The sequence below is a fragment of the Hipposideros armiger genome, unplaced genomic scaffold (genome assembly GCF_001890085.2).
Source record: "Hipposideros armiger isolate ML-2016 unplaced genomic scaffold, ASM189008v1 scaffold_32, whole genome shotgun sequence".
Classification (NCBI taxonomy): Eukaryota; Metazoa; Chordata; class Mammalia; order Chiroptera; family Hipposideridae; genus Hipposideros; species Hipposideros armiger.
Window position 1 is genome coordinate 1,864,740 of NW_017731382.1, and position 9,943 is coordinate 1,874,682.

General features: G+C 52.3%; 1 protein-coding gene across 1 annotated transcript in view; it reads right to left on the reverse strand.

The window, feature by feature from the left end:
• Positions 1 to 9,943, reverse strand: part of CDH4 (cadherin 4) — a 465,478-nt gene that overhangs the window by 326,723 nt on the left and 128,812 nt on the right. The gene's annotated exons all lie outside the window — the stretch shown is intronic.

The window sequence follows — 9,943 nt, forward strand, 5'->3', positions numbered from 1 at the left end:
AGTGCCCAGGATGAGGGCTCTTCTGGAGGCCAGATGCCAAGCATTTGCCAAGACTGTCCACCAGGGATGAGGGAAGGGCCAGCCACTCGTCACTCAGACACTGTCAGGGACCCAGGGACCCCTGACTTTACTCTGTGCCCCACGGACTACAACCTCATCGATGGGAGAGGTCCTGCATTTGCAGCATTTTAATTCTGCGGCGTGTTTAATTCCCACTTCCTTCCCCCTTTTCTTAACAGAGAGCACAGCTAAATATAACATGAACCAGGTAGGTCTGAAGTTGGTGAGAACACTGACTCTTTAGAGCTAAAAGTCCCTTAGCCCCCTGTGACTTGCAGAAGGCAGACAGGAGGAGGGGGGGAGGGAGTGGGCATTTGCCAGTTCTCGGCTGCCCAGAATTCTGACCCTTCTGTTAACTGCACTCGGTCTGCCTCTCAGGGACCCGTCATTACGTTCAGTCTTGGTACCGGGTGCTCTCGCCACCCACTTGGAAGGGGCGGGTCTCAGGGCACCCAGGCGGAGCTCACCGCACTCTAGGCCAACTGGACCTTTCATCTGGGGCCTGAACACTAACGGGTCCCTGCAAGGGGGCACAAGCGAGGCTCCGAGGGGCCAGGCCAACCCCCTTGCCCTCCACAGCCCCTCGCTTCTGCCTGCTGTCCCTCCGTGTTCTCCAGCTCCATCCACGAGGAGCTCCGCGGGGCTCTGCACAGGGGATGTGCAGAGGTGGCCCAGGGGGGGTGACCTTGGCAGTCAGGAGCGGGAATGGAGGGGAGAGAACAGAGAGAAGCATTCCCTGGGCCAAGAGGGGGTGAAAGTACTCCCCCCACCCCCCCACCACACACATACACACGTGCACACACGTGTGCACGTATACACATGGGTGTGCACACACATACACATGTGCATGCACACACACGTGTGCACATATACACATGGGCGCACGCGCGCGCACATACCACACATGTATATACATGTGTGCGCACACACACATGTGTGCACATATACACATGGCACACATACACACACACACACATACACACCACACACCGCACACATGTGTGCGCACCCCATCCTGCAAGCCCAGCCCATAACATAAATGAAATGAATTGTAACCTTCGGATACGTTCATTTTAATAACTTAGCCGGCGGCCTTCTCACGAAATTAATATCTGCTCCGCGTCTCCCAGCTTTCCTTGTAACAATAATGGCAGCTAATGGGGAAAGGTTGTCATGTGCTCTGACTCAGGTACTGCTGGCGTGACAGCTCTGTGATCAGGAGAAAGGGATGCTAAGACAAAGGGAATAATTAAAATGAGCCACCAGAACCAGCCCCGGATTTAAATGTTTAAATGTTTTAATTTAAAAGAACAATGGCGCTTTGAAGTGTCTTCACAACCGGTACTGACAACCTGCCATTTATTAATCAGCGTTGAGTAACAGCCGCTCCGGGTTTGACACCAAACACCAGATGACGGGCGGTGATCCCTAAAATAGCAGCCACGTCTGAAAGCTGATTTCGAAATGACTCTGGCATAGCAAGGAAGTCTCTAGAATATTTACTGTACCAATTAAAGAGCATTAACAACTCTTGTGGTAAAGAACCATCCTGGGGGAGCGATGGTTAAATGCTCAGAGCTCCCCGGGAAAATCGAGGTACTTCCTGTGGAGGTGGAAGTGTCTCCACCAGGGCTCAGAGCATAAAGTGGATGTTCTTTAAAGAAAGCAGCCCACTAAGGCGGTGGGCTCCCAGGCAAGGGCGGTTTGGTCGCTGGGAGATGTCTGGCACTGTCAGGGGACAGTCTGGATTGTCGTAACTGGGGGCAGAGAAGGGGGAAGGTGGGGTGCTCATGGCATCGAGCGGGAGCTCAGCACCCACAGTTCCCAGGGCGCTGCCTCCCCCACAGGATGATTTGGCCCTGATGTCAACAGTACCGAGGGTGAGAAACCCTACACTATAAAGCTCTGTGGTTCTGGGAATACGAGAAATGTATTTCCACAAATATGAGGTCTGCCAATTAAGTTCGCGAACTTATTCTAGAAAAAGTGCTACACACCTCATTGCTGAATATCACTGCGTTCACCTTTGAAGTCCTCCCCTTTTGAAGCTATGAACTGACACCAGCACCTAGTCCACCCTTCAGAGCAATTTTGGAACTCTTTCTGGAATGGCCATCAGAGCTGTCGTCTTATTACCCTTGATGTCCTGAATGTCATCAAAATGTCTTCCTTTCAATATTTCCTTTATCTTCAGGTAAAGAAAGAAGTGAGTGGGGGTCAGATCAGGTGAGTAGGGAGGGTGTTCCAATACAGTTTTGTGTCTACTGGCTACAAACTCCCTCACAGGCAGTGCCGTGTGAGCTGGTGCGTTGTCTTGATGCAAGAGCCATGAATCGTTGGCGAAAAGTTCAGGTCGTCTCACTTTGTCAAGCAGCCTTTTCAGCACTTCCAAATAGTCAACTTGGTTAACTGTCTGTCCAGTTGGTACAAATTCAGAATGAATAACCCCTCTGATATCAGAGAAGGTAAGTAACATTGTTGCAACAAGTTTGCAAACTTAATTGTCAGGCCTTGTATGTATTTTTTAGATAGGGAAAGCGAGGGTTACAAATTGTCTGGGCTGCTTACATACTTGAGGCTGTGCACTGCCACCTCTCTGGAGCCCCCCTGCCACCCTCACTGCCGTCTAGTCACTGATGGGGCCGAGGCTGCAGGTCTACGACCTTCATTCTGTAACTTGTGCCCCAGGATGCACAGTCACCACGCCGGCACATCATGGAGTTTAACGTGTGAGCCAAGTGAGGCCCTGAGATGCCCCGTGAGGTTCGGAGATGCCCAGTGGGGCCCTGAGACGCCCAGTGGGACAGTTAGAAATGCTACCTTCACTTAAAATGGTGCTTCATTGGAGTTCACACAATGTTATTTTTCTTACCATAAGCATTTTCACAGCAGGATGAAAAGCATAAAGCATACAGAGAGGTGTCATCGATCTGAAAGGGACGACATTTGTTTAAAACCAGGCCCTGGAGGTCTCTACACTGCGGGTGTGGCTCTAGCTCCACGTGACCGAGCTCCTTAACTGTGCACACCCTGGCTTCACCACCACGCCAGCCGGCGTGCCCTGTGGGGCCAGGGCACCAGCACGCCTTCACACGCGTCTGCACAAATCCTGGCTTACGCGCTCATTTTAGCAAAGGTAGATAGAAGTCACCCTGCCAGCGAGCAGCAGTGAACCATGAGACTGCTGGAAGCTCGGTGCGTTTGTGTCTGGGTGGCCCTCACGTGTGCGTCACCTCCACTTTCACGGTTGTCACTGGGATGGACGCACAGATTCAGACATAGAACCTGAAATCTTGCAGCCATGTCCACCTGACCAGAGCCTGGGTTTTTCCGAAGCCATATTTTATTGGTTAACAAGGATGCGAGGGCGCCTGAATTAACACCCTTGGCAAAACGAACAATTCTATCGGACTCTTCTCTTCTTTTATGGGCCAAATAGTGGTAAAATGGCAGTGGGAAGAAGGGGTCTGGGGCCTGCACACCAGGAAGTCACTCCCGACTCAGAGAACCATATCTCGTCCACCCAGGACTAAAGCGAGAGAAAGCAAACGTCTTCCAACTGCTACCTGACCTCAACAGAAACTTCCAGCTCAGCCCCACGTCTCCGGGCTGACGACACCTTGTCACACAGGCAGCCTGCCCGCAGACCTGCTCACTCGGGCTCTTCTCAACACTACCTCCCTGGCACGGATGCCGGTCCCTCCCCCGCAACCCTCGCCCTGTGGCGGCAAAGCTCTCTGGTGACCGGGGACACCAGGACACCTGCGAGGGGGCCAGCAGCAGCCCATGCTCAGCAGAGCCTGCCACTCAGTGAGTGGAAAGCTGGAACCTGGATTTAAATCTCAGGAGATCCTTGTCACAGAAGACAACGCAAACTCTTAGAACTGGGTGAAATCATAGAACTGGGCGAAAACTTCATGGGAAATAGTGCAAATCAAATATGGCACTTTACATTGAAAAACAAAACTAAAATGTATTGAAAATACATTATTTTACATGTAATACAATTTCAGTGGTAATTGCAACTAAAGGCTAATTTTTAGCATGAAGACACAGTCCCAGCAGTGTCCGTGGCACAGCTGGCTCACACAGGTATATGGCCGCCCCTCCAGGATGCCAGGACGCCCTTCCGCACGCAACTCTCAGAGCCTCCACGTAGAGAGAGCGATTTTTATAAAAAATACTCTATATTTCATTGATTTCCCGAAGGTGTTTCCTTACTCATTTAATGTTTCAATGATTCTCTCTTGATGAACATGCATTACCACTGGCAGAAACGGACTTTTCTTCTTCAGCAGCTACCTGGTTGAGCGCTTCCTCCTCGTCATTTTCGGTAATTGTGAGTGTAATTCCTTCAGTTTTTCACCAAGCCTCACACCACCTTCATGAAACTCTGTATTTTGGCATGATCTGCGTTGTCACTATCCAGTCCATTTAAATTGCATTTGGGGCCCCTTGCAACACTGGACATCAGCTAAGACTCACCTGAAAAGCCACGGGTCCGTCAGGAGAGGTGGGTCACAGAGGTGCGCACACAGGCACGTCGGAGTGGGAATCAGGGCAGGGCTGGTCCGCGTGAGCTTGCCTTCTCCTCCCCACCCAGCCTCACAGTGAGGGTGACAGAGGGGGCCAGGCTGTGTGACCCGCCCTCAGGGCTGTGAGGGGTGGTCTCTAATGACGGCGTCATCAATCCTTCCTTCTCAGCACTTGAAAGGTTCTTCCCAGCAGAGGGGAAGTCTGATCCCCTCCCCTTGGGTCTGGACTGGTCGGTGACGGCTTTGACCAATGCAGCTGCAGAGAAGTCCCTGAACTTCTGAGGATGGGTCACAGCAGCTGGCTTCCACCTGGGCCTCTCGCAATGCACTACTTCGGGACACACCTCTCAGAACCTCGTCCCCAAACTGTGACAAGCCTGAGCCATGTCCAGTCTACAGTCCCAGCCAATGTCCCAGCCATACATGTGTGCCATCTTGGACACCCAGGCTACTTGTGGCTTGGGATGACCCCAGCCCCTGAGGGCAAGTGCCTGGGAACCCCAGGATGGACCGACCATCTAGCCGAGCCCATCTACGGCTCCACAGCCCAAGGAGACAACAACACGCTGTTGTCTTACGCCTCCGAGTTTGGGGACACGTGTCACGCGGTAACAGACAGCTGAAACACACACGTCAACACTCTTTCGGGCGCTTGTGCCAGCATCTTCAGATCACATGACTTCCAGCACCGAGACTGTTTTGACCATTTTGACAAAAAGTCAAACTATTTTTCAATTAAGAGACAAGTCTTTTAAAAGTTAAAAATATATTCAGTCAGAACAGTCAACACAGAAGACATATGCTATGCTGAGAGGAGAAACGAAAGAAGCATGCAAACACTTTTACCCAATGCGTTTTCATTGTGTAAATAATAATGGAGTTTTGTTTCCTTGATGTTTTTAGGTGAGTTAAGTCTTTACTACTTCTTACTCTTCGTTTGGGGCATTGAAAACGAACGGGTCTGCTTCTCGCAGGTTTCTGGGGGGTATTACTGAGTTGGTTAAGATGGCAGGATGTATTTTCTGCCAGACTACATTTCAGGGTGCTGCAGGGGTGCATTCTGTGGGTAGTTTATTCAGCATCCTAGCAATACAGGGTTGCAAAGTTTGGCTAAAAGGTTCTGAAGCACAGAATGTCCTTTCTCACATATAATGTTTTCAGGGCAGTTTTTCCAACCTTATCCACTTAAGGTTGACACTCAAATAAATTTTGCATAGGCAGAGATATACGACACCCCCAGTTAAGGCCTATGGCCAGCCAATTATGCCCACGTGTCATTTTGTATTTTACAAATCTCCGATAAAAGAGAAAATCTTGAAGAAAGTACTTTACACGTAAAATATTTCTTTTATAGCAAAATGTGTCCAATTGATTTATGAGGCCCCCTCAAGGAGAACGAAACACATGCTATAAAACGGAAACTCACAGAAAGGTTTCTTGGCTTCCTCACAAGAAACGCTCAAACTGCACGGGGCATAGATTTTCATATTTTCTAACGGGAATTCTTCACGGGAGCGGCATTGCCTGCTAGCGGGTATGTTTATTTTTATGAGAGTATAAATTAAAAAAAAAAACAGTAAAACTTCTCAAATGCTGGGACTTTCACTCAAGGCATAAAATGTGATCCACAGATTAGGGAACTGCGGGGTATGTGTTTCCCACTTTGGGACACTCTGTCAGAATTGTAGAGGAGACGTAGGTGCCCAGGCCCAAGCGCCAGCGCTGTTTGTGCAAAGGGAACGCTGCTGGGTCCAGGCCGCGCGTTCACGTTTGTTTTCACGCTATGATGGCAGAGCTGAGCAGCGGTATGAAATATGGACCCCGAAGTTGAAGACATTTACTGTCTGGCCCTTCACAGAACAAGTTCGCTGACTTCTGGACAAACTGAGAATGGCCCACCCTTTAGCATGGTCAATGTGACTTCTGTTTCCTAAGGAGACATACGTGGGCCCCAGTGGGTTCCCCTGTCAATGTTGGGTGTGCCAGCACACCACAAACTTGAATTGCACGAGAGAAACCACCAGGCAGAGACACTGGGGGCCAAAGGAAAACCCTCTCATTTTCTTGTTACCTGAACACCCTGAAAATCTACTTTTCAAAGTCAGCCGGGCCAGCATCCTCTCTCCTGGCAGTGAGGTCTGATTATGACGGCTTTTAGGGTGAGATGAGTGGAGCCCAGAAACCTCACCTAGCAATCAGTGCCCGGCGCTGTGACCTGCTCCGCCAGTGAGAAGAAAACCAGGCGCCTTCACGAGTCACAGCGTTTTTGCTGTGTCACAGGGAGGCAGAGAGAGACACACTGCTATTTCATCCGCTAAATGCTATCATTCTGAGCACCATTCCAAAGAAAACAGGGATCCTGCCAGAGGAAAATAGCACACACCAAAAGGGGGAAAATGTACACTACAGTAAATAGATTCCTCCCGTGGGCCTGGGGATGTCAGGAGGAGCCATTTCTCTGGATGAAAAGCAGTTAAAAAGAGCAAGAGACGGAAGGGGGTTCGGACGGGCTTCTTCAAAGAGACAGAGGCCTTTGGGTGGACGTCTGCTGCTGGCCCCACGACCATCACTCGGACGCACTCCCTCCTTCAAATAGGAATGTTTGCTCTGTGCACTGTGCTGGGTGCTAAGATACAGCGGAGAGAAAGCCAGGCGAGGCTCTGCCCTTTCTGAGCTCCCTGCAGGGACGGCAGACAGGAGTGGAACAGCCACACTGTTGTATAATAAGAATTGGGTCTTTGTCCCTGGTCCCTGGCATCGAGCTTCTAAAACCCTTGGGATTTCCTGAGAGATGGGGTGTCTTTGTTATCTAACGAGGACACTCACTGCCAGCCCCTCGCTTTGGGATGGGGGCTGGTCACCAGAAAGATAACCAGACGCCCCGGCAGCTGGGAACTTTACCCCTGCCTGACCTTGGGGAGGGGAGGGGTAGTCACACGGCCAATGACGCAATCAACCAGGACTCCAGATGAAACCCCGCTAAAAGCTCTGCACACGCAGGGTCAGTGGGGCTCCCTGGTTGGTGAACGCTCGGATGTGCCCGCGGGGGCTGGGAGCTTGGCACTGCCTCCCGGATCTCGCCCTCCGAGTACCCTTTATAACAAAACTGCCCCACAGTGCGGCTTCCTGAGCTCTCTGAGCCGTTCTGATGAGTTGTCGAACCCGAGGGTCCTGGGATCTCTGGAATTTGTAACCAGCTGGTCAGGTGGCCCGGGGACCCCTGAGCCTTGTGACGGGCGTCTGATTGAGGGCAGTTTTTGCAGGAATGTGGCCTTAACCTGTGGGGTCTGAGCGTTGGGAAGACGGTGTCAGAACTGAATTGCAGGACGCCTGGATGGTGTCAGACCGGCCGGGCTGAACTGGAATCCACACTGAACTGTGTGAGCTGCCACAGTGATTATGAGAGCGTCCAGAGAGCAGCACGGCAGGTCAAAGCTGAGATCAGGAGGGCCCGACCTCTTCTGCAAGGCCACGGGCAGCTCCCCTGGGGGTCCGAAGGCTGAGTCGGGTGCTTCAGGCAGAAGGAACAGCACACACAAAGGCCCTGGGGTGGGACTGAGAGAAGGTGTGTGGCCAGAGGGGAGAGAACAAGGGGAGGCCACAGCGTCTGGCCTCGGAGGTCATGGAGGAGGTACAGCACCCCTCCCCCCCAGAGCCCCCTTATCAGCACCCAGGGCCAGATGCAGGGCACAACATGCAGATGAGGGCACCTGGCGTTCTCACATCCTCTGTGAAAACCTGCAACCTCTGCAGCCCGTCCTTGTGACTAATCAGAAAGCTCAGGGCTCCACCAGCCCATCCTGGGGTCCCACAAACCCTGTGATCTCTCAAGGGCAGTGGCTGTTGGGGGCTGTGAATTCATCTTTGGGTGGAAGCCACTAGAAGGAAAGTGGTAAATCCATTTAAATGATTGGCCTCAGCAGCCGGCGCTGCCACGGGCAAGGATGGCGTCGGTCAATGGGGATGGGCCGGCCTGGGGGCCAGGCAGGGAGCGAGGCTGGGAAGGCCACCGGAGGCTGATGCCTGTGTCCTGTGAGCTGAAACACAGGCAGTCACCACCTCACAATGGGAGGTAGAGGCGCAGAGCCATGGCATGGGTGGGGCTTGGCCCTGCGTCACCTGCAAGCAATTCCTGCTGCCCCGCTTGTCCCCGGCCCCTCTGCCTCACTCTCCCCTTTCCACTCCCTGCCTTTGAACCCCACTTTCTGCCTCCATCTCTTCACCCCTCGGTGCATCCAGGTGGGGTGCTAGATGAGAATGCACATCCTTGGAGAGCTGGTGGGGATCTCTGCCCAGGGAAGAGCCTCACGAATGAGTTCCTGGGGTTCCTTCCTCCTGCTTCTGGCTGCCTGTCCTGGGGCGACTCATGCTGCCCCTCAGAGCCTCTCTTTTCTGCAAATGGACACAAAATAGAATCCAAGGCCCCGAGCGTGCTGAAGACACAGAGATCACGCAGACGCAGCATGTCGTAGTTACTACAAAACCAATCGTCATGAGTCCTGCAGCTTCACGGTTTCAGAAGAAGAAAAGTCAGTCTGCCCGCACAATCTGGCTTCAGGAAAGAGCAAATTAAGTCAACTTCACGTGTGGGGTGGGCGCTGGAGCGAGGGCTGCACGACACCCACGCACCCAGAAAAAGAAAACAAACTGGTTGTTTCATCTACGTCATGGGCGGGGGGAGGTCCAAAAAAGTAAATGAATAAATGAATAAATGAACAGAATCACCAACAAGACGTGAATTAGAAAGGCAGGAAGGAGCGAGACAAACGGAGGGCAAACGCGGGGTGCATATGAGGGAGGGGCCCCCACCACGCACGGCAGGGCTTGTCTGGAAGTGGCCTCCGGCCTGACACCACCTTCCCGCAGGTCACACCCAGAAGACCAGGCTTTCTGGCGGTCTCCATGTGACAGTGGCGGAGGTGGGGCTGGGCCCGGAAACAAAGTGTCCCTTGTGGCACTTAAGTGACGATGAAATTCCCTAATGGGCTAAGGGAGTGAGACGCAGGCACTTTCTCCCAGGACTGGTGCCACGGAAATGATTTCCACCGCAGCTTTCGTATATGGCACTCTGCAAAGCTCGCCTCCTCTCCCCAAAGAAGGCCGGATTAGGTGGGGACGAGCCGGATGCCGCTAACGCACCCTGATCTGGTCTCATCACACGCGGCGAACGCGCACGCTATCTCATAAATGCATTGCAGTGTTCCACAAATCACCCACGTTTATCCCCCGAGACATCTTTAACTCGGGGCTTAGAATTACAAATGAATTCTCCTATGGATCTATTATTCTTTCAAACAGCAGAGAGAGGGCCGGGGCTTGCACGGGGCTGCCACAGAGCCGGGCGGAAT